The following is a 22,983-nucleotide window of genomic DNA, read 5'->3' as shown; positions in this document are numbered from 1 at the left end:
GGGCCGCCCTGTGTATGGGAGGATGTTTAGAAGCATCTCCGACCTCTACCCTCTAGGTACTAGGAGCACTGCCCACCTACCACACACACATTCTGAGTTGTGACTACTAAAAATATCTCTAGACAATGCCAAAAGACCTTTCTAAAGCCCCTCTTTCACCAACCTCTCCCAGTTCAAACTGTCTCTCCCACAGTAGGCCTTTCCTGCCTCCCCCAACTTACATTCATCCCCCTCTTCTCAGAACTCTGAACAGTGTGAGTCAGAGCTGTCACCATCGCAGGGGAGAATGGTATCTAACATCTAGGGAGCACTTATCCCATGCTGTTGCACAGACTATCTGGTAGAATCCTCACACCAGACCCAAATGTAGATTACATGTGTGGTCCTCTTCATATTTCAGATACGGGAGCCCAGAGAGATCAAGTCACTTGTCCAAGGTCACATAGGCAGTAGGTGGTGGATGTGGGATTCAAATTCAGGCTGTCTAACTCACCCGCTCATAAACCAATCACTCTATGCTACACGTCATTTCCTCAACTGTTTCCTATGTATTCATCTGCCCCTAAACTCAACTGCAAACCTTTTGAGGGTAGGGACTAAAATACATCTGTGTATTTTTCCCAGGGCCAAGCATAGGGCAGGAGAGCCAAATACACTTTAGGGATTGATTTCCTGCCAGTATGGAGTTTGAGGCATTAGAAGGCATGAGTATGTGGATGAGATCAAGGATTGGGGAGAAGAAATGTTCAATATAAGGTTTAAATATCCATAATATTCATAAAATATTCAAAATATTCATAAAATGCACTGAACAGAGTTGCACATCTCAGTGAGTTTTCACAAACTGAACACACTGTGTGTAACCAGCTCCAGAATCAGATCATCATCAACCCAGACGCTTCCCTCATACTCCTTTCCACTTTATCCATTACTTCATCCTCTCTTGAAGTAACTACCATCTTGCCTTGTAGTAACAGAGATTCATTTTGCCTCTTTTTGTCCTTTTAATAAATGGAACCAAGGGGAATGTAGTCCTTTGTGTTTGGCTTCTTCTGCTCAGCATTGTGAGAACCATCCATGGTGTTTATATAGCTATAGTTTGTTCTTCTCTTCTCGAGAGAGTTCCTTCCATTGTGCGACTATACCAGTTTATTTACTGTTAATGAATATTTGGTAGTTTCCAGTTTGGAGCTATTGTGAGGAGCACTGTATGAACATTAGTGGATATATATCCTTTGGCAAATCCAGTATGCATTTCTGTTGCAGCAATGCCTACCTATGGAAGTGCTAGGGCATAGGTATGGTCATGCTTCGACTTTAGTGGATACTGAAAGGATCTCAAAGTTTTTGTATTTGGAGGCTTTTAAAGCACAATCGATGTGCCTCAGCCCCTGGGTGCTGTTTTGAAGAGATGGGAGAAGAGTGGTATGGTCTCCCTGGAATCTTCCAGAAGATCACACCTGTATAAGAACCTTCTTTTTAGGAAAATAAAATGGTCAGAGATGAAAGGGACCATGTAGATCTCAAGTCCAAGGCCTTCACTGTACACAAGGAGAAACAGGTCAGAGACAAGGGTTGACTGGTCTAAGGTGGTGTGGTTCTAGCCTGCTCTAGAAGCCAAGTGTTTGGATTCGAGATCCCCATTTTGCTATTTGAGTGCTTGAAGAGAGCTGCTCACCTGTGAGATTGTGGGGTGGAACCAGATGCTCCATTGGACCCAGCAGGATTCTATATGAAGCATGAGAGTCGGGAGGAGGGGAACTGGGGAGCTGTCTTGCTCCCTACATTTTCCTTGAGTCTGGGCTAAAGCCAAAGAAAACACAAGTCTGGCTGCTCCTCTCACAAGGGGAAGTCAAAGTGAGAGGCTTTACAATTAGAGTCTGGAAAATCTTCCACTTCACTGCCCCCAGCTCCCCGACCAGGGAGAGGATGGGGTGAGGGGTGAGGGAGGGCCCTGCTGGCAGTGGGGACAGGAATTCCAGGGTCTGGAAACAAGACGGGCTTCTCCCTCAAGGGGCTCACAATATTCGGCAAAACCAGACAGCCTTTGGGCATAGAGCAAAACCCCACTTATTACGTACGTACTGAAATTCCATCCACTAGGATCCTAGCGGGAGGCTTGAGCCCACCTCGAAAGGAAGCAGCTAAGCCCACGAGACCACCAGCTGCAGCCTCGGTCCTTACCTGGTGTCCCAAAGCCACCCCTATCTGCAGCCCTCAGACTTCCGCATCCTGATGCTGGTCCCCGCTCCACGGTCCACATCCGCCCCGCCTGAAATTCACTTTCTATTTTCATGAAGCGGTTTAAGCCGACCATCCCGAGGGAATAGAAGGTGTTCCCCTACCTTGCGCCAACTTCTCTTCTCTCACACCTCCTTCCCAGATCCAGAGGTCCCCGCCAGGTAGACGAGACCTAAGAGAAGGGTAAAAGAGAGGAGGTTGCTTCTCTTTGCAAACTCTTCTGCCACCCCCTCTTCCCTCCCCAACCGTTTGCCTTCCCGCCCTGGCTCCCGCGCCGGGCTGGGACGCCAACTAAATCTGATCAAAATGCAATTGCCAAGTCGTTAAGGTATTTGAATTAAAAAAAAAAAAACTCCCGAGAAAGAAAGTATTTGATGGCTAATAATCTCATTTCAATATAATGGGACCTTCTTCTGCAGAGAGCAAGACAGGTTAAGAGATATAATTATGACTTTGCAAACTCTCTCCCAAGCGCGGGAGACGCGCTGACAGGTCTGCGCGCGGCTGCGCCCGACTCCGCTCGCTCCGAGGGGAGACGCTTTGTCTGCAGGGCCTGTTAAAGAGACACGGTCCTTTTTTTCCACCCCCACCCCACCCCCCACCCCCTGCCTCTGCCTACATTGCAATTTAACTGTCAGCCGCGTCCTCGCCCCAGGATCAGCTCTGAGTCCCACGCGAGGATCGGGGGTGGGGTGGAAGAGGAAGACCGGACTAGGGGGACGGGGAAGAAGAGCGAAGGGCCGAGTGTAAAACGCTGCCCCCAGGAACTCGGAGTTGGGCTTGCAAACCCGCTCCCTTAGTGGGCTCTTTAAGGTCACGTCTATACTGTAGGGTCGAGGTGGAGCAATGGTTGGGCGGGATGGTGGTGCTGGTGGCGGCGGTGGTAATTCAGGCCGCTCAGATTTATCTATCGCCCGTCTCCAAAGTAGCCCTTCTTGAAGGACCTCGAAGGAACGGATTCCTTCCTCGTAGAATCGCTCGGTTTCAGCTGGCGGAAAGGAACCGAATTGGGGAGATGGGGAGAGATGGCGTTGGTGCTGTTCATAGCTACCTTTCCTCTACACTCTGAACTTTTTCTCCTCCCCTTTACTATATTGGGAGGGGGGCGGGGGTAAAAAAAAACCAACTCTTTGGAAGCCCGGATAGGAAACCCTTGAAGAAAGATTTTCTCGGTGTCACAAAAAAAATTGAGAGAGAAAATCTCTAATGCGGAGTCTACGTGTGTGCGGGGTGGGTATTGGGAGGAGGCAAAACGAGCGGCTCAGCGCCGTTAGAGAGTTTTGATTGCAGTTCGGGTCAAGAGACTGGGGGACAGTCGATGCCAGGAGTTGGAGAGGTGTTTGAACCGCGGCAGCCGATGAGCTTAGCGGCGCAGCGGTGCCAAGGGACCCTGGGCCCTTACTTGGAAAGGTGGGCGAGCGTCTGTGCGCGCGAGTGCGCACGTTCGTGAGCACTGCTCCGGGGAGAGCCCTGCGCTCCCAACCCGGCCAATAGTTGGAGCCGAAAAGCGAACGCAGGGAAAGAACGCACTCAACACAGACCGACAGACAGACACTCTTGTCCCGAGAAAAGGAGTCGGGGCTAAAGGGACCGGAAGCTGGTGGAATTCCCGGTCTTCGCTTGTCCCCGGCGCTCTCGAAGCAGACGGGAGATTGATACTGGGTATTTCCCGCCGACCTCGGCGCAGCCCAGCTTTGCGCGGAAAGAATTCGGAGGAAGCGGGTGCGTCACCGCCCCTCCTCGGCACTCCGAGCCCCTCGAACGGTGGCCGGGAGGACGCCGGCCACGTGGCCGCAAGGGGGTGAGGCTCGGGCGAACCCCGGGGCCACTTTGACGAGAGGGGCCGGCAGGCCTAGAGGCGCCGCGACCCCTCTTCTCCAACTGGTGAGGCCGTGGAGCCGGGGTCCCAGGACTCCCTCTAGTCTTCGCGCCCGGCCCCGAGGACTGTTCGAGACGCCTTGTTGCACACCAGCCACGGCGAGTCCCTAGAGTCACTCGCGCAGCAGTAAAAATGAGGTTGGCACGGTCGCGTCCTGCGTGGACCGCACACCTGGAGGCGTATCCTTGAAGGGCGGTTTGTAAGCGAGAGTCGTCCTCGCTCGCCCGACGGCTCCCCCTGGTGGCCCAGGTCGCAGGTTTCCCCAGAGGCAGAGGACTTGGGGGAGAACCAGGCCTCCGAGTAAGAGAGAAGCGATGCTCACCTGGTCGGCCTGGGCTGGGCACTCGCCCCAGCATATGCCGTCCCTGCGGCTTCTTCGGGCCCGGGGTGGCCATAGCCTGCTGTAGCACCCTTAGCTTCTCCCGTCGCTCACCGCAGGATGGAGAGGGGGCGTTTCTGGAAGCAGCACTCCCCACCCTGCTCCACTCACTAGGCAATAACTTTGCTAGGCGGCTTTCTGACACCCCTGCCCATCTTCCTCTCGGTGTTTAATGATCCAATAGGACTGAGGCCTGGCGCGCGGCCGCCACAGGGGGCCGTGGCTGCTGGGAGCCCACGTGGCCGCGCGGGACTCGGCTGGGATTCCCCGGGTGGCGGGTCGGGCTGGGGCCGGAGCCGATGGCTCTGGGGGCGGGGGTAGTTCGGGGCGCCGAGGACGGCGGGCCGGGGTCCCGGCCCGGTGGGGGGCGCCGGGGAAGGCGGGCGCGGGCCGGGCGCGCCGCCGGCGGGGTCAGGGGCGAAGGGGCAGGCGGAGGGCAGCGCGCGGGGAGCCGGCGCGGCGTCTCGGGTTACGCTGCCCAGCCCTCCCACCCGCAGCTCGGGCGCGGGGCCCCGGGCGGACTCGGGCCGTCCCCCGCTGTTTGCATTTCTCTGGCAGGCGGCGGGGCTTGGGTTGAAAGGAATCGCCTCCATTTGGAACGTTGTTTATTTTTCTTAACTAGCCAGTGCCGACAGACGACCCCGAAAGCACGGCGGCCGGACCCGGCCGAGCTCTCGCTGGGAAGGGGGTCAGGACCGGGGTGGGGGCGGCCCGACGAGAGGGGAGGCGCGAGCCTCAGCCAGGGGAATGCGCCCGGGTCCCCTCCCCGCCGACTCGGGGGAAGGGTCGCGGAGGAGCCGAGAAAGACTTTCTTCCGTGTAGGAAAACCTGCTTTCTCCTGTCGCAGTTACCTTCGCTTTGACCTTGCACCAGGCGGGGCGGGCGAAGAGGTTAAGCTTTCCGGCTTTGGGGTCCCGCCGCCTTGGGTTTCAGTTCCGCTTCCTTCATTTTTTTTCTTTTAGCTGCATGACCTTGATTAAGCCGTCTTTGTGACTCAGTTTCCCCAGTTCTCAAATGGGTATAACGTAGTGCTTAGCGGTTTGGGGTGTGGTAAGGACTAAATGCGCTTCACATAAACCCTTAGCGCTGGGCCTAGAACTTGCCAAGAGCTCAGGAGACAATAGTTCCGCTCGTCGGGGCGGTGGACGGTGGTCGGTGCCCGATCCAGGCGAGGGTGAGTGAAGCGGGGGGAGGCGGGTGCAGCCAGCAGACGTGCGGCCCACCGGGAAGAGGCTCGGGTTGGAGGCCCACGACTCTCGAGCTCCGGGGAGAGGTGCGGGCTGGGGAAGAGTTCTGAGCGTTTTGACATGAAATGAATAAAATGCAAATGATATTCAAAGCCAGATGCTAATGAGGATCTATCCTTTGAGCGTCCACAGCCCCGGCAGTGCCCAGAACAGTGGCGGAGCTGGTGTGAACTCAGAGATGGGCAGCGTCCTGCAGCCGGGGACTTTGTGTGTGTGTGTGTGTGTGTGTGTGTGTGTGTGTGTGTGTGTGTGTGTGTTTCGGCGCGCGCCTGCTCCGGAATGTGCGTAGCCGGCTCCGGGTGTGCTCGCGCCGTCATGAAAATGAGGTCAGGGAAGGTCGTTCCACTCTGCAGCATAAATCAAGGAGGAAAGGAGAATGGATGTGAGAGACAGTCCCTGGAGACCGCCCCGAGAGAGGCTGAGCGAGGGAAGCGGGAGGGGGAAAAGTTCTGCGGAGATTGGGCGAGAAGCGGGCCCAGGAGCTCGCCCTCCCCGCGCTTCCCGCCCCGGAGGGTCCCTTCTCTGGAGCTGCGGCGCCCGGACTCAGGCGAGATCGCGCTTTTAATACCCGTATCCAACCCCCTCCCCAGGCTCCCAACACTTTCCCCTCGGTTCCCCCCGCCAACCCCTCATTTAAATGGTCCTCATCGAAGAGCCCTTTGTGTGGATGGTGAAGCTCCTTGCACCCAGCCTCTTCAGGAACATGTCAGTGCCCCCGAGCACACGCCAGTTGCACTCGTAATCGCACACTTGTTACTTGCGCACAAGCGTCGGGGCTCCCCGGCGCGGGGAGGCGGGGGAGGCGGTGGTGGCGTCCTGCGGGGATCGGAATCCAACGCTCGGGAGCGGGCTGCTCTCCTCTGTCCGCGCCGAAGGACTCCGGCCCCGGGTTCTTTCTCCACGCAGTCCGCTTCCCCGGTCTTGCTGACACTCACTGCTGTGATCGTTCGGCCTCTCTGGCTCTCCGCTTTCCACCAGCCGCCAGGGGAGCGTGGTGCTCCAGGAAGATATTTTCCTGCGCGCTGTCCTGTGACCCCCAACCCGGAATCTCCGGGGGCTCAGGCACAAGTTTCAGGCGACCTGCCTCTCAGGGAAAGGGGGACCAGTGTGGAGCGGCCCGGTATGGGGAGGAGGGTGGAAAGGGGTATCTCTTCCTTCTTTCTTTGAACTCCAGGCCCAGAGGGCTGAAAGGGGGGCAGGGCACAGTGAAGAAGGACCACAGTCCCCAGCGCATCTGTGGAGCCTGGGGAATTTGCTCTTCGCTGGTATGATGGGTACCCCCAGCTCCAAGAACCAGAAGAAAGAGGATGGACTGGATGGCTCCCACACTCCGATCAGATTTCTTTCCCCATCACATTCTCCTTATGAAAATAACAACAGCGATGCTTAAAGCCTGTATGGTAGGCAAAAAAATCAGAACACAGTAATATACATTGAATTAAATTTACAGGGAGCTGTCACCGTCAAGAGTCTTCCTTGAGCCTCCACATTTTGTAGATTAATTAATTAGATCATGCAGTCATTCATCAAATATTTAGTGAGCTCCTACTAAGTGACAGAGGAACAGAATGCCAAGAGCCTGGCCCTCCCTGCACTTACATTCTCCTGGGACAGAAAGTGAAGATAAACTCAGACATATAATCCGATGTTAGGCTGGGTAGCCCTGTGTGCTGTGAAGGAAAGATTAAGGTTGAGGGTTAGAAAGGTCCTCTCTGGGGAGAAGGCAGGGACCTGAGTGAAGTCAGGGAACGAGCCATGCCAATCTCTGGAGGGAGAAGGTCCAGGCAGAGGGCCCGGCCAGTGCAGAGACTGAGATGTGGAAAGTGCCTCCTTTGCAGCCTGACAGGGAGGGGAGAGGGAGGAGGTGAGATGGAAGGTTAGGCCTAGCTTTGTAGGTCTGGGAGGGGGGTTTGGGATTATATATACTAGGTGTGATTGGGAAGCCGTTTGAGAATTTTGTTTAAAAAGGACCGACACAACTTGCGTTTTATAAAATAAAGATGGCATTTAACTACCTTATCCAAGTTCTCCAGGTTTGTGAGTTCCTTAACTCAGACCTCCAGCTTGTCTCAGTCCAACATGTCAAAGATACATGCCCAAGCGAGACTGCCCCAGAGGGAGCCAAAGACATCTTAAACAGTACCCCCTTTCTCCCACCCATAACTTTTAGGAAGATGTCCAGAATGGGGCAGTGGCTAGGGGCTCTAAATGTGTCAGCTGGGTCAGATTTCTCAGCCTCGGGGGATTCCCGACTCCCCATCCCAGCTGTTGCCTCTGCTTTAGCTACCCTGGGTCTTTTCCGGTCTGTGGAGACTGTGAGGGCCCCTCTGGAGTGAGAAGGGAAGCCCCAGTCTCGCCGCGACGCTCCAATTCCGCTGCTCCTGCTGCAGAATTCTTTCTCCCATTGAGTGAGTCCCCCACTGTGCCCACAGCCTGCACCGTGGTCCCACACCGCCTCCCGGTGGCCAACGGGGATACTACAGTAGAGGTCGGTGTTGGGTGCAGAGCAGTCCCAGGGACCGCAGAGGGCGCCGGAGCAGGCTTACTGCGGGTTTACGAGGGGCCAGGTGCCACGCAAGGCTCTTCACTTACTCTGTTTAACCATCAAAGTAACTTCGGGAGACAGAGTTATCATATCCCTCACTATACAGAGGAGGAAACTGAGGACAAGAGAGGTAGCGTGCTTTGTCTGAACATGAAAGTCGTGTCCGACTCTTTGCGACCACATGGACGACTATACAGTCTATGGAATTCTCCAGGCCAGAAAACTGGAGTGGGTAGCCTTTCCTTTCTCCAGGCGATCTTCCCAACTCAGTGACTGAACCCAGGTCTCCCACATTGCGGGCGGATTCTTTACCAGCTGAGCCCGAAGGGAAGCCCAAGAATACTGGAGTGGATAGCTTATCTCTTCTCCAGCGGATCTTCGCAACCCAGGAATCGAATTGGGGTCTCCTGCATTGCAGGGGGATTCTTTACCAGCTGAGCTACTAGGGAATCCCTGTATGAGAACGTAGAGCTAGTCAGTTGCAGAGTGACTTGGTTTTATGCTATCTCTGGGTGACATAGGGTATGTTAAGGGACAAATGGGGAAGGCAATGTCACCCCACTCCAGTACTCTTGCCTGGAAAATCCCATGGACAGAGGAGCCTGGTAGGCTGCAGTCCAAGAGGTCGCTGAGAATTGGACACGACTCAGTGACTTCACTTTCACTTTTCACTTTCATGCATTGGAGAAGGAAATGGCAACCCACTCCAGTGTTCTTGCTTGGAGAATCCCAGGGATGGCGGAGCCTGATGGGCTGCCGTCTATGGGGTCGCACAGAGTTGGACACGACTGAAGCAACTTAGCAAGGGACAAATATTGGCTTCCATCCTAGGGAGTTCGCCCTCCCTTTAGCCCTAAAGAATCAGCTAGAAAATGCCTTTAGCAGGTGCACTGAGCTTCCGAATCTGTGTCTGGGAATGTTCAGAGGTTTCCCCCCCTTCTCAGGTCTGAGCCTGTTTCAGAGGGGTCCATGGTCGGCAGGTTGAGGCCAGTTTGGGCACAGCTGCACAACTCTGTCCTGCTGCACGGTCAGGGGTCTCTGTCCCCTCTCTGAGATTCAGGCTGGTTGAGCACCCTTGTCCCTGATGGGGAAAAGCAAAGTGCTCTAAGTAGGTAGCTCTTAAACCATTGACAGCACAGAGGAAGGGAAGGCAGGGGGTGACCATACTGAGCCCACTCAGTGCTCCTTCTCTATCTTGAGTCCCAGGGTCAGGAGACCCCTGATTGACATGGAGGCCCCCTCTTCTCAGGGCTCTGGGACTGCTCAAGCTGGTTTTACACCTGCAGCCAGTGGGGAGAGGACGCCTGGGCAGAGCCCTCCACTCCAGAGTAAATGTGGGCGCCGTTCATCATCCTCTGCTGCCCCCTAGTGGGCTAGGATATGGCTGCCGCCTCCTTCCCACTCAGCGGCTTAGCCTTCCCATCTTCTCACTTTTCTTCCCAGGACCAGAAGCCAAACAGGTTTCCTAGGAAGGAGATGTGAAACTTCCGGGAAGGTTTGGCCACCCCGACCCGTGTCCACCTAACATCAGGATTATTACCTCCCAACAAACGTTTAATAAGAGGCTACGGTGCAGTCTCCCCCAACCTCCTTCAGCCTCGGGAGAAGACGGTGCCCCAAATGACTCCTACAATCTTTATTATTATCAATATTTTTAGCTCTTAACTTTTAAACAATTGTAGATTCAAAGGAAGTTCAAAGATAGTGCAGAGAGGTCCTGAGTACCCTTCTAGGACATTAGTGGATTCTTATATAACCATCACAGCAATCAAGAGTCATAACTATTTCAGCACAGCCAGAAGCCCCTCCCCTCCATGCACCCCTTTATAGCCACACCCACTCCTCCCTGTCTCAGCATTCTTAAGCACGGACAACTGTTAATGTGTTTTCCATCTCTGTAATGTTCTCATTTCGAGAATGTTATATATAAATGGAATCATACACTATTTGAAATTTTGAGAGTTATAACTCAGAGAAAACATTGAGATCCATCCTATTTGTGGCATGTATAAACAGTTCATTGCTTTTTACTGCGGAGAAGTATTCCACGGTTGTTGTTGTCGTGGCTAAGGTGTATCTGACTCTTTGCGACCCCATGAATGGCAGCACGCCAGGCTTCTCTGCGCACCACTATCTCCTTGAGTTTCTTCAAACTCATGTCCACCGAGTCAGTGATGCCATCCAACCATCTCATCCTCTGTCACCCCCTTCTCCTCTTGCCCTGAGTTTTTCCCAGCATCAGGGTCTTTTTCAATGAGTCACCTCTTCGCATCAGGTGGCCAAAGTATTGGAGCTTCAGCTTCAGGATCAGTCCTTCCGATGAAGATTCAGGTTTGAGTTCCTTTAGGATTGACTGGTTTGATCTCCTTGCAGTCCAAGGGACTCTCCAGAGTCTTCTCTGCCTTTTGGTTAAGATCAAGTGTAGTACCCTATGGAGATAAACATAAACAGTTTGCTTAATCGTTCATCCATTGAGGAATATCTGGTTGTTTTCAGTTTCGGGTTTTTACAAATAAAACTGCTCTGGACAGTCATGTATAGGTTTTCTTGTAGACATAAATTGTTATTTCTCTGAGATAAATGCTCAAGAGCACAATTGCTTATGGTTCCTTATCATAATTGTTTCTTAGGGCAAGTGTACATTCCGCTTTTTTAAAAAACTGTCAATTCTAGTTTATTTTGGCATCCTCTTAATGGAGGCTTTTGCAGAGCAAAAGTTTTTGGTTTTGGTGAAGTCTTTTTTATCAACTTTTTCTTTTATGTATTGGATTATGCTTTTGGTATCATGTGTAAGAACTCACTAAGCTCTATGTCCCAAAGGTTTTCCTCTAGTTTACCTTCTGAACTTTTATAGTTTTATGCCATACATTTAAATCTATGCTCCGTTTTGAGTTAATTTTTGTATAAGGTGTGATGTTTAGATCAAAAGGTTTAGATCAAGGAGTCTTCTTTTTAACTTATGGATATCCTGTTGCCCCAGCATCATTTGTTGAAAAGACTATACTTCCTCCATAGAACTACTTTTGCATGTTTGTCAAAAATCAGTTGGCATTATTTCAGCGTTTTTCTGTCCCATGGGTTCTCTCCACTAATACTGCGCAGCTTTGATTACCGCAGATAAATAATTGACGTAGACAGCCATATTTACGATTCCTCCTTCTCTGTTCTTCCTTTCACAGCCGTTTTCCTTCTTCTAGTCCCTTCGCCTTTCCATATACATTTTGAAACAATCTTATCTCTATCTACGAAAAAATAATCTTGCTGAGATTTTGACAGGAATTGCATTAAACTTGTATATCAGTTTTGGGGAAAACTGATATTTTTCCAGTGTAAGTCTTCCAGTCCATGAACACTCCATTTATTTAGATGTTTGCTTTCTTTAGTGTTTTGTAGCTTTCAGCATAGCAATTCCTGTATGTGTTTTGTTAGATTTATATATAAGTACTTTATCTTTAATGAGTGATTATAAATGGCGTTATATTTAAAAAAATTATTTCCACGCATTTATTGCTAGTATATAGAAACACAGTTTATTTGTGTGTATTGGTTGTCTGTCCCTTTGTATTGCTGAGTAGTATTCCCTTTGTATGGAGGAATCACAGTTTATTTAGCCTTTTGCCAGCTGGGTTACTTCCAGTTTTTGACAGTCGTGCCGAAAGGGTGCTATGAGCATCATGCCTGTTTTCTTTTTTTAATGAATGTAAAGTCAACCTACCTGCTGGGTTGTGTAGTGAGTGAGAAGTCATGGAATAGGTGGGCGTGGAACAGGACTTTTTCAGTTGGTCATGTTAAGCTCGCTGGATGATGGGGGGAACAGCTCATATGTGTAATTAAAGTGTAAGGGAGCCAGTAAGAACACCACATGAAAGATGAGTGTCCGGAGAGGACGCTTGAGACTTCCTGCCACCAGCAGACTTGATCAGGACCAGACACATACAACCTCCCACTATCGTCCCAGGGAAGGGGGTGGAGACGGTGAGGGGGGTGGTGAGGGAGAGGGGGGTTGCCAGGGTGCTGCAGCCTCCGACATCCTCACAATCTAGTCACTTCAACAGCCGGGAAAACATTGCCATCTTCTTTTACCCAGGTGCATTTTAAGAATATTCAAGCAATGCAGAACATAAGGTGGAATGTAAATGTTCCCCTTCCCTGGTACCCAGACTTGACTCCTGTCACCATCAGGAGGCAATCCTTGCACATTCTTTCCTGTTTCTACACACACACACACACACACACACACACACGCACACAGACACACACCTGAGTATCTACGGATATGTCTTTATCTTCGTTTACGTTTATGTTGACGAAGTACTGTAATACGTGTCACTCAGCAGCTTGACTTTTTTGTACTTAAATATTTTGGTGCTCTGACCTCTGCACAGATCTTTCCCACCCTCAGCATGGTGCTCTGTACTTGTGATGAAGCACCACTTACCTAGCTCCTTTCCTATTCATGGCCAGTTGACTTACTTGTCAGTTTCACTATTACGTAAAATATTGTGACAAATAGCCTTTTATTTACGTAGCTGTGCACACATGACTGTATTCTCTCCTGTGGACCCCAGAAATAATTGAATTGCTTGCAGGAGGGGGTGCCTGTTTAATAGTTTGATAAATCTGGACAAATTGATTTCCTAAAAGGATGTGCTCATTTATATTCCCGCCAACAGCTTTTGACTATCAATTTTCTCAACCTTTTCACCACTAGAAATGACCAATCTTTTAAGTTCTTATTGGTTTAATGGGTGGAAAAATGATCCCCTCTCCCAGCTGCTTGAATTTGCATTTTCCCATTTACTAATAAAATTGATCCTGTCTTCTGTATATGAATTTTCCATGGATGTTTCTTTGGAATGCAATTCCTGTCCTTTTCCATTTCTTCTATGGAGTTGTTGCCCTTGTTATAAAACCAAATTCATCCCAGTAAATCTGAAGCTCTAATTAGCATTCATGAATCGGCAGCACACATCTAGAAGGGTGCTCTGAGGAGCTGCACAGAATAGGAGGTTTCTACAGCAAGAAGGGTTGGGGGGTGGGGGCAAGGAAGCTTTTAGGAAAAGAAATAAAGGATTATTTTAAGGCCTGGACATCTTTTTGGAGGGGTGGGAGAAGGGTTTTATCATGCAGATGGCCTCTTCCTCCTCTAAGGGAGGGAGAAGGTCCAAGTGGCAGATTAGCTCATGGGTGCTGACCACGGAGTTCCAAGCTGGTTGATTGAGACCGTCCCTGGGGGAGCGGAGACTACAGTTAGGTCAAGTGTTATGTCTGGATCTGTTGTCACGGGCTTTGGCAAAAGTGCCATCATTTGGGGCCTGTTGTTTTTCTCCTTAACACCCTTTACTGATTGATTTTATGAGTTCCCTATACATTCAGGATAGTTTTTTTTTTAAAATATTTTGAGTATAACATTATTTTTTTTCTATCCTGTCACTTTTCTTCTTATTATTAGTTAATGTTTTGGCCATGCTGAACACCCTGTGGGATCTTAGTTCCCTGACTAGGAATGAAACTTGCTCCCTCTGCATTGGAAGCACGGAGACTTAACCCCTGGACTGTCAAGATCCCGTCACTTTTTAAAAACATCGTTTATAAATAGTATGTTTTATTATACGTGAGAAAAGTAGTGTTTTCTAAGTAGAAAATCTGTAAGGCTTTTCCTTTCTGGCTTTCCTGAGGGAGTTGCTTGTGTGGAGAGCCAGTCCTCTGGGGAAAGGGTTGGGGCGTTTCTCGCAGAAGCCTGCTGCCCATGGAGACCCATTTCCTAAGGGAAGGAGTTCACCAGAGACACGGGGGATAATTATGAATATCTGGTGGCTGCAGGGAGCCCTGTGTTTCCTACCCGTGTGCCTGGGCTCACCTCTGGAACCAGTCAGGGGGACAGTGAAGCCAGACCCAGGCCGATGTGGGGGCACATAGCCTTGCTTTACACCTGAGCCTGGTGCCTGGCAGGTCACCGTGGTTTGCTGAGCCTCCCTCCTTTGCCTTGGGAACACAGAACCAAGATCTTTCCTCACCACCCAGTTCTCACTGCACCCTGAGAGGAATTCAGGATGAGAAACAATCTAAGGCACAAGGAGCTTTGGATAAACCTGGGGTGGGAGCGCCCAGAGAGTTAGATGCATTTCCCAGGAAGAATTCCAATGGCCCCAGATTCTTGCATCTTCCCCGTCACAGGAAAGCACTAAAATCATTAACTCGAGGTGTCTGCTCTCTGTGATGAGCAGGAATGTTTTACCAAGATGTAAGCTTGACCGCTGCAGGAGACGCAGGTTCAATCCTTGGCTCAGGAAGATCCCCCCAGGACTCTTGCCTGGGAAGTCCCGTGGACAGAGGAGCCTGGTGGTCTATGGTTCATGGGGTCACAAAGAGTTAGACATCACCGAACAACAGCAAAGCTTGACTGCACGTGGCTTTGACTGGCCAAAAATATCACATATACACTGGCTTCTCCCCTATCTCTTTGGAGCAGATTCCTCAGGGTTACTAAGCAGCTGTCTCCCAGGCTATAGTCCTCAGTAAGGGTTCCAGAATAAAACTTTAACTCATAACTCGTATGTTGCGCATTTTTCCTTAAGGCGACAGCTCTTCTTCCTGGGGTGGGCAGGGTCCTACCCAGAAAAGCCCTTCCCATTCCCTCCGGCTTGGGTGTCTCTCCCCAGGAGCCTGGGATACAGGTCTCAGGTCCAGGGGGCCCTCAGGTGGGGGAGGGTCACGCCACACTGGAAGCAAACCTCCTGGCTGGCCCTCTGGCTGCAGGGCCACTTCCTTCTGGCCCCCTCTTCCATCTCCCACCTTCTCTCGCATCCTCCTCCTCAACACCCCCTCCTCTGAAGTCGAGGCCACCTGCACCCCGGGTGGAAGTGGTGTTAGCGGAAGGGGTCCTCCCAGCCAAGCTGCCCCTTGGTGGGAGGGCGGGGAGGGGCTGCAGAACGACAGGGTCCCTGGGAAATGGGCCTGATTCATCAGGGCTCCCCCAGCACCTCTGAGAACTGGGAAGGATTAAGGCCTCCTTGAGAAAGTGGGGGGCCTGGGCTGGTGGGCTCTAAGGGAACAGGGTAGGAGGGAAGAGGAGTCAGGAGAAGCCCTGTCCCCTGCTGGGTGTGCAGAGCATCGATGGGCCCTGACCGGCCTCAACTCTGCCCCCTGGGGCAGCCACAGGAAACGGAGGTGCACTTGGCTCCTCCTTTCCCCTTCCTGGCCCCCAGTTTGGGTGAGGCAATAGTGGGGTGGGCAGGCAGGGGAGACGTTGAAAAGTTCCCGGACAAAACTATGGGGCATCTCAAGGCTGCCCACTGTTTTGACTCCCCGGCACCCCTGCCCACCACCATCACAGTGTCTCTCACTTCCTGGGTTCCTGGTTTTAGGTCTTGCTAAAAGACTAAAGACAGTTGACAGGGTCTGAACATCATCTGGATCCTGGCCATAGTCCTAAGCCCCACTGGACCCCATACTGGACCCCACTGGACCCCATCGCGCCCAGGTCTGACTGGTGAGTCAGTAATGTGTTTCCACCCCTGGGAGGTTTTATGGGTGCTGGAGGAGGACGGAAAGCTGGGAGCAAAGGAGGGGAATGTGCTGAGCAGCAGTCTCCAGAGGGGCAGGGGTTCCCAGAGGGGCAGGGGCGGCTCAGGAGGAGGGCTGGGAAGAGGGAGAGGCAGCCTGGGTGCTGTGGGCTCAGCTGTCCCTCACTTTCCCGCCACCTGACTTGAGGCTGGTGAGATGCTGCTTAAAAAAATAAGTGGATGAAAGAATTTAATGTACTTTCGTTTAGTGAACTTGAGGATTTTTAGAATCAGGAAATCATTGACATTTATACATAGTTTACATAGAAAAGAGGAAAGGAAAAAACCCCTCAAACCTGGTGCAATTTGAGGTGCGGTTATTGAAGTCTGCTGGCCAGTGCCCAGTTCAGAGTTTTGCTGAATCGGGGACATAGCTGGGACTGGGGCTGCGATGCTGGCTGCATCTACTATCATCTGATGACACCAGGTGGGATGCCCCAGGTGTGCCAGTCCTCAGGGCCGCCCAGGGGGCACAGATGAGACTGAAATCTAACCAGGTGCTACCTGAGTACCCCCCTAAGAAGGGGGTGCAGTTTTCTAATCAACAGGCCCCTCCACACAGGAAGTGGGGACTCATTTGTCTAGTTTCCAGAGAGGAGCAGGATCTGCCTGCCGCAGGCACTGTCACTGGAGCTCGGGGTCCAGATATTCCACTCCATTTCTTTATTTTTAACTCACTGTATTTTTTATGAGGACGTATTTAAAAATAAATTGCAGCTATCCTGACACTCCACCTTTAAATAATTCAGTAGGCAACTCTAAAAAAAGAGCCTCTCGCTACATAGGAAATTAATATTATCACAGCCAATGCAATTAAAAACCATTTCTCAGTAGCCTGCGTTCCCAGTTGGATTTCAGATTTTCCCAGTAAATTCAGCACTCTAACCTCGAGCAGGAACGCATCTGACTGAGACCTCTGGCTTCTCCAGAAACGCCTACCTTGGATCCGGAGGGGAGCCTGGGCCCCAGAGGAGCTCAGAAAGAAGGCAGAGAACTAGAAAGAGGAAGTGGAATACTGGAGTTTCTGAGGAAAAGACCTCAAACCCATGAGCCCAAATTGCCCCCTGGACACCTGGCATGCTGCCAGACTCTTAGAGGTGATTGCCAATGAAGAGATGGCTTCGGCACATTCCTGGGACTGTGTGCCTTCTCTTGCAAACCGTTAAAAGAAAAAAGAGGCATATTAAAATGTTTAAGAGTTTATTTGAGCAAAAATCAATTTGAATTGGGCAGCATCCAATCTAGCAGACAATGAAAGACTTTCATAGAGGAGTGGAAAAACAAGGAAGTTATCTGGCAAAAAAGCAGGTTGGTTATTGCAAAGCTGCTTTCCTCTGGTAGGGGTCTATCAGGCAGATTGCTTAAATAGGGCTCATCGGAGGACTCCTGATTGACTAGGTTAAGATTCCATTTCTGGGAGAGCTGAAAATACAGGTTAAGTCTCACTTTGGTGACACGGGGCTTAGCATAAGTCACTCCATTTGGGGCCTGTGTCTTGTTTTTAACTGACCTCATGTGAAGTCATGGCTGCTCTAACTTATCTTCATCCCACCCATTTTCCAGAGAAAAAACAGGGGTTCAGAGAAGGGCAGTGACCTGCCCAAGCCCACACATGGCTGAGCTAAGAAACTAGCCTGGGTCTTGGGCCCAAGCCTTGTTCACCCTGGGCCCTTCTACTCACTGGGCTTATGTACAGAGTCCTTCCCGGCTCCCAACAGCACCCAAGGGGCTGGAAGTCTTCTGGTTGGTTGGCCAACAAGAGAACTGAGGATCTGAAAGGGGGATGATGGGAAAACAGAGGGCCAAGTGGAGAAGGTGGCCCCTTCAAAGAGATCAAAGGTGGGAATGCAGAGCAGAGTTTTAGAGCCTGGAGGAAAAGTGCTGTTTAGTCTCCAAGTCATGTCCAACTCTTTGCAACCCCACGGACTGTAGCACACCAGGAAATGTAGGCAGCAATATATCAATATATTCATATAATTTTATAATTTACAAGGCTCTTTCATTTGCATTACTTATTATAACCCTCACAACGACAGTATGGAGGTAATATTCCTCTCCCCCTGGGTGAGGAGGGCTTCCCAGGTGGTACAGTGGTAAAGAATCTGCCTGCCAATGCAGGAGATGTAGGATCCCTGGGTGGGAAAGGTCCCCTGGAGAAGGGAATGGCACCCCACTTCAGTATTGTTGCCTGGAAAATTCCCTGGACAGCGGAGCCTGGCAGGCTACAGTCCATGGGGCTGCAAAGAGTCAGACATGACTGAGCACACACATACCACACACGTGGGTGAGGAAAGAGTCCAGAGCAGGCCTGCTGAAAGGGGCAGGTGGCTTTGTACTGGTGTCTGAGGCTCCTGAGTTCCATCAGGATTTTCCACTGTGTGTCCCCCTGCAGTCAGAATGGTGCTAGTGGTAAAGAACCCGCCTGCCAATGCAGGAGACAAGGAGACGAGGATCAGAAAGATGCCCTGGAGGAGGAAATGGCTACTCAACCCACTCCAGTATTCTTGCCTGGAAAATTCCATGGTCAGAGGAGCCTGGTGGGCTACAGTCCATGGGGTCTAAAAGATCTGGACATGACTGAGCACACACACAGACACACACACACACACAGACACACACACACACACACACACGCACACACACACACCCCTGCAGTCAGAACAGGAAGCCAGGAGGTTGAGGTTGGGGCAGATTGGCACACAAAGGCAGAGGCAACCCCATCCCCTTCCCACCGTGTATCAGGTTGGCAGCCACAGCCTCCTGGCAAGGAGGAAGGCTGCCCCTGGCTACTGCAGGTCAGAAAGAGGTGTCAACAAGGAAGTATGTGCTGTGGGCTCAGGTTGGTCCTTTTTCTCACCCTGATCCTTTCCTGGGTCCCGTCTGCTGTCCATGGAGAAGCGGAGCCAGCTTCCCGTAGGTCTGGAGCTCACCATCTGCCCACACGTGGTCGTCTGCCCTCCGGCTGGGATCCGTCTTGAGTTGTCTGCTGCGCCACAGGCCAGTCCTCTCCCGCACCTCACCCCCTCGGAAGCTCTGCATTCGCTCTGTGTCCTCCAAGTGTCTGATGCTTATTGATGATCCTACTTGTTAACGGTAATCCAGATAGCTTGGTAGTGTGGATAGTATCAGTCCTGTTTTTAGCAATGAAGAGATTGGAGGTGGACACCATAAGAATGGGGACAAGGTTCACTTAGCCAGGAGGTGAGGAGGAAAGGGGTCCTCGTCACGTGGTGGCAAAGACGTTGGCAGCGTTGCCACCTTCAGTAATGTGACAAGTGGGGAACGTGCCTGATGAACCGGGTGGTGGGGCCGAGGTCTCCAGGCAAATTGTTGAGCACGCTGCCTTGTTTCTCCTTATGCAACGTGAGTGAAAAGAGAGAAACTAGAGGCAGTGCTCTTAAATGTGAAGGGAGCTGGTACTTGATGGCTTTGAAAATTCTCAGCCTCTCCACACAGTCAGTCAGTCAGTTCAGTTGCTCAGTCATGTCTGACTCTTTGCGACCCCATGGACTGCAGTACGCCAGGCCTCCCTGTCCATCACCAGCTCCCAGAGCTTGCTCAAACTCATGTCCATCAAGCCGGTGAATTGGTCCATCCAACCATCTCATCCTCTGTCGTCCCCTTCTTCTCCTGCCTTCAATCTTTCCCAGTCTCAGGGTCTTTTCCAATGAGTCAGCTCTTTGCAATCAGGTGGCCAAAGTATTGGAGTTTCAACTTCAACATCAGTCCTTCCAATGAATATTCAGGACTGATTTCCTTTAGGATGGACTGGTTGGATTTACTTGCAGTCCAAGGGACTCTCTCAAGAGTCTTCTCCAACACCACAGTTCAAAAGCATCAATTCTTTGGCGCTCTGCTTTCTTTATAGTCCAACTCTCACATCCATACATGACTACTGAAAAAACCACAGCTTTGACTAGATGGACCTTTGTTGGCAAAGTAACTTTTCTGCTTTTTCATATGCTGGCTAGGTTTGTCATAGCTTTTCTTTCAAGAAGCAAGCGTCTTTTAATTTCATGGGTGCATTCACCATCTGCAGTGATTTTGGAGCCCAAGAAAATAAAGTCTGTCACTGTTTCCATTGTTTCCCTCTCTAATTGCCATGAAGTGATGGGACCGGATGCCATGATGTTGATTTTTTGAATGTTGAGTTTTAAGCCAGCTTTTTCACTCTTTCACGTTCATCAAGAGGCTCCTTAAATGATGCTAAAATCAAATCCAGAGCACTCTCAGGAAAATCTGGCCTAAAGATGAAACCAAGAGTGTGACTATAAATCCCTTGTGAAGACCTCAGAAAGATGAAAGATAGTGCCTCAGACCAAAGGACTTTAATGATTTTAAGGGCGACTGCCTCACAGATTCTTTCAATCAAACATGAGGTCTTCTAAGAAGCTTAAAGACAGTCTGATTGTTTCTAAGAAGCTAAAAATAGAATTACCATATGACTCATCAGTTCCACTTCCGGGTAAACATCTGAAAAAACAAAACCAAACCACGAATTTGATAAGATACATGCGCCCCAATGTTCATAGCAGCAGTTTTTAGAGTTGCCAAGGTAAGGAAATGGCCTAAGCTTCTATCAACAGATAAACTGAGAAAGAAGATGTGATTGATACATACATACAAACATACAATGGAATACTGCTGCTGCTGCTAAGTCACTTCAGTCATGTCCGACTCTGTGCGACCCCATAGACGGCAGCCCACCAGGCTCGGCTGTCCCTGAGATTCTCCACGCAAGAACACTGGAGTGGGTTGCCATTGCCTTCTCCAACAATGGAATACTACTTAGCCTTAAAAAGAATGACTTTTGCTATTCACAACAATATGGAGGGTTTGGAGGTATGGTTAGTAAAATAAGTCAGACAGAGTAAGAAAAGTACTTTGTAACATCACTTACATGTGGAAGCTGAAAAATACAGTAAACTAGTAACTGTAACCAAAAAGAAGCATAACATGTAGAGAACAAACTGGTGGCTACTGGTGGGGAGAGGGAAGGGTGGAGGGGCACCATAGGGGTAGGAGAGTAAGAGCTACAAATTATTCTGTACAAAATAAGCTACAAGGATACTGTATAAAGTAGGGAATAGAGCCAATATTTCAAAGTAACTATCAATGGACTATAAACTTTAAAAATTGGGAATCACTATATTGTGTGCCTGTAACATATAAATTATATATCAACTATATTTCAATTTAAAATAGAAGAAAAAAAGCATTATGACTCAGCAGCAGAATCCCAAGGTATAGAAGAGATCTTGTCTTGAAGAGACTTGTGGGAGTGGCTTTTGTCTAATTGAGTGAATCCCAATAAGATACACAGGCGACCCACACTGTTGTTGTTGTTGTTTTTTTTTAAGAGAAATGACATTCATAAACACTGCCAGCTTGACTGAAAGGAACAAGGGGGCACAAAATTTCAAAAGGTATTTGTATCTCCCAAGGAGGGGCAGGAAGCAGGCTAAGAAAACCACAAAGGTATAAGCATGGGTTGCCTTTCATGGAGAGTGAAGGATGACTCAGAGGGCAGGATTGAAAGCCCAGAAAGAGAAGCCAAGAGCCATGGGGAATTATTTTCAGGTAGGAGCAGGGCAGAGTCCTCATCGAGGAATTTCCAACACTTGTCCAGCTGAGTTTTAGCTTTTCTATGGATCTGTGGTTCCTTTTGCCTCCTGTTTCCCATATATATATATATATATTTTTTTTTTTTTTTCTTTTTTGATGGCACTGCATCTTCTTTGCGGCTCGTAGTCTCTCTGCTGAAGCATGAGGGGCTTCTCTAGTTGCAGGGCATGGGCTCTAAAGCCTGAGGGCTCTCTAGTTGCCGTGAGCAGGTTTAGCTGCCCCACAGTATGTAGAATCTTAGTTCCCTGACCAGGGATCAAACCCACATCCCTTGCATTGGAGGCAGATTCTTAACCACTGGACTACCAGGGAAGTCCTTTTTTTTTAGGTTCTCACTCTGTTGAATAAGCACTTCTATCAGGGTTATCCCATGCCTGAAGCACCTTTGTCTGTTGGCTATATGTCTGATAACTTATCTCTCTAGCTCACAGGTCTGCATATTGAGAACTGTACCTGAGGAGCTTCATCCACACCTGGGCCCGATTCAAATGGGAGTTTCCTGGACTTCATTCTGATGAAATTTTTGATGGCCTTTTGAAGGCATGAGCATATTTTGCATGTGGGAGAAATGTAAATATCTTGTGGCCAGATTATGCACTGTGGCAGTTTCTGAGCAGTCCACAGAATCTTTAATATTCCTTTCTTCAAGAGATGGAGCCGAATCTCTCTCCCTTTGAGTATGGGCTAGACACAGTGACCAGCTTCTAATGAACAGAACACAGCCGAAGTGTGTGACTTCAGGGATTAGGTTGTAAAAGGCACTGGGAATTCATCTCCACCCTCTCCAGCATTGATCATTCTGGATAAGGAACCAAGACCTTGGTCCTACATGCACGTGGGGAGCCACCTGCCAAGTGGTCCTCCAGGCACGGCCAGGCTCTCAGGTGACTGCAGCGCGTGCTGACACCCCGACTGTCACCACGTGAGAGTCTGAACCGGGAACACCCAGTTAGGATGGAGGCCCCCAGAGTGCTCTGTGAGATAATACACATGTCGATAGTTGTTTTCAGTTTCTAAATTTGGGGGCAACTTATCGTGCAGCCTCAAATGAGTTAGGAAGGAAACCACAAGTCTTTTTTCTTTTCATTAGAAGCCAATGGACGATGGCATTTCAAAAAGGAAGGAGAGTGAGCTGTACCCACTGTTGCTTATCTGTCCAATATAATGATGTTTGAGCACTGGCCAGTGGATTTAGCAATGTGGAAGCTGCTGGAGACTGATGAGATGTTTCAGGGAGTGAGCCACGAAACTAAAAGACGCTTGCTCCTTGGAAGAAAAGCTATGACCAACCTAGACAGCATATTAAAAAGCAGAGACATTACTTCACCAACAAAGGTCTGTCTAGTCAAAGCTATGGTTTTTCCAGTGGTCATGTATGGATATGAGAGTTGGACCATAAAGAAAGCTGAGCACCGAAGAATTGATGCTTTTGAACTGTGGTGTTGGAGAAGACTCTTGAGAGAGTCCCTTGGACTGCAAGTAAATCCAACCAGTCCATCCTA

This window comes from Capricornis sumatraensis, chromosome 22 (assembly GCF_032405125.1).
Source record: "Capricornis sumatraensis isolate serow.1 chromosome 22, serow.2, whole genome shotgun sequence".
In the NCBI taxonomy this organism is placed as follows: Eukaryota; Metazoa; Chordata; class Mammalia; order Artiodactyla; family Bovidae; genus Capricornis; species Capricornis sumatraensis.
Note: the sequence above shows the minus strand (reverse complement) of the source record.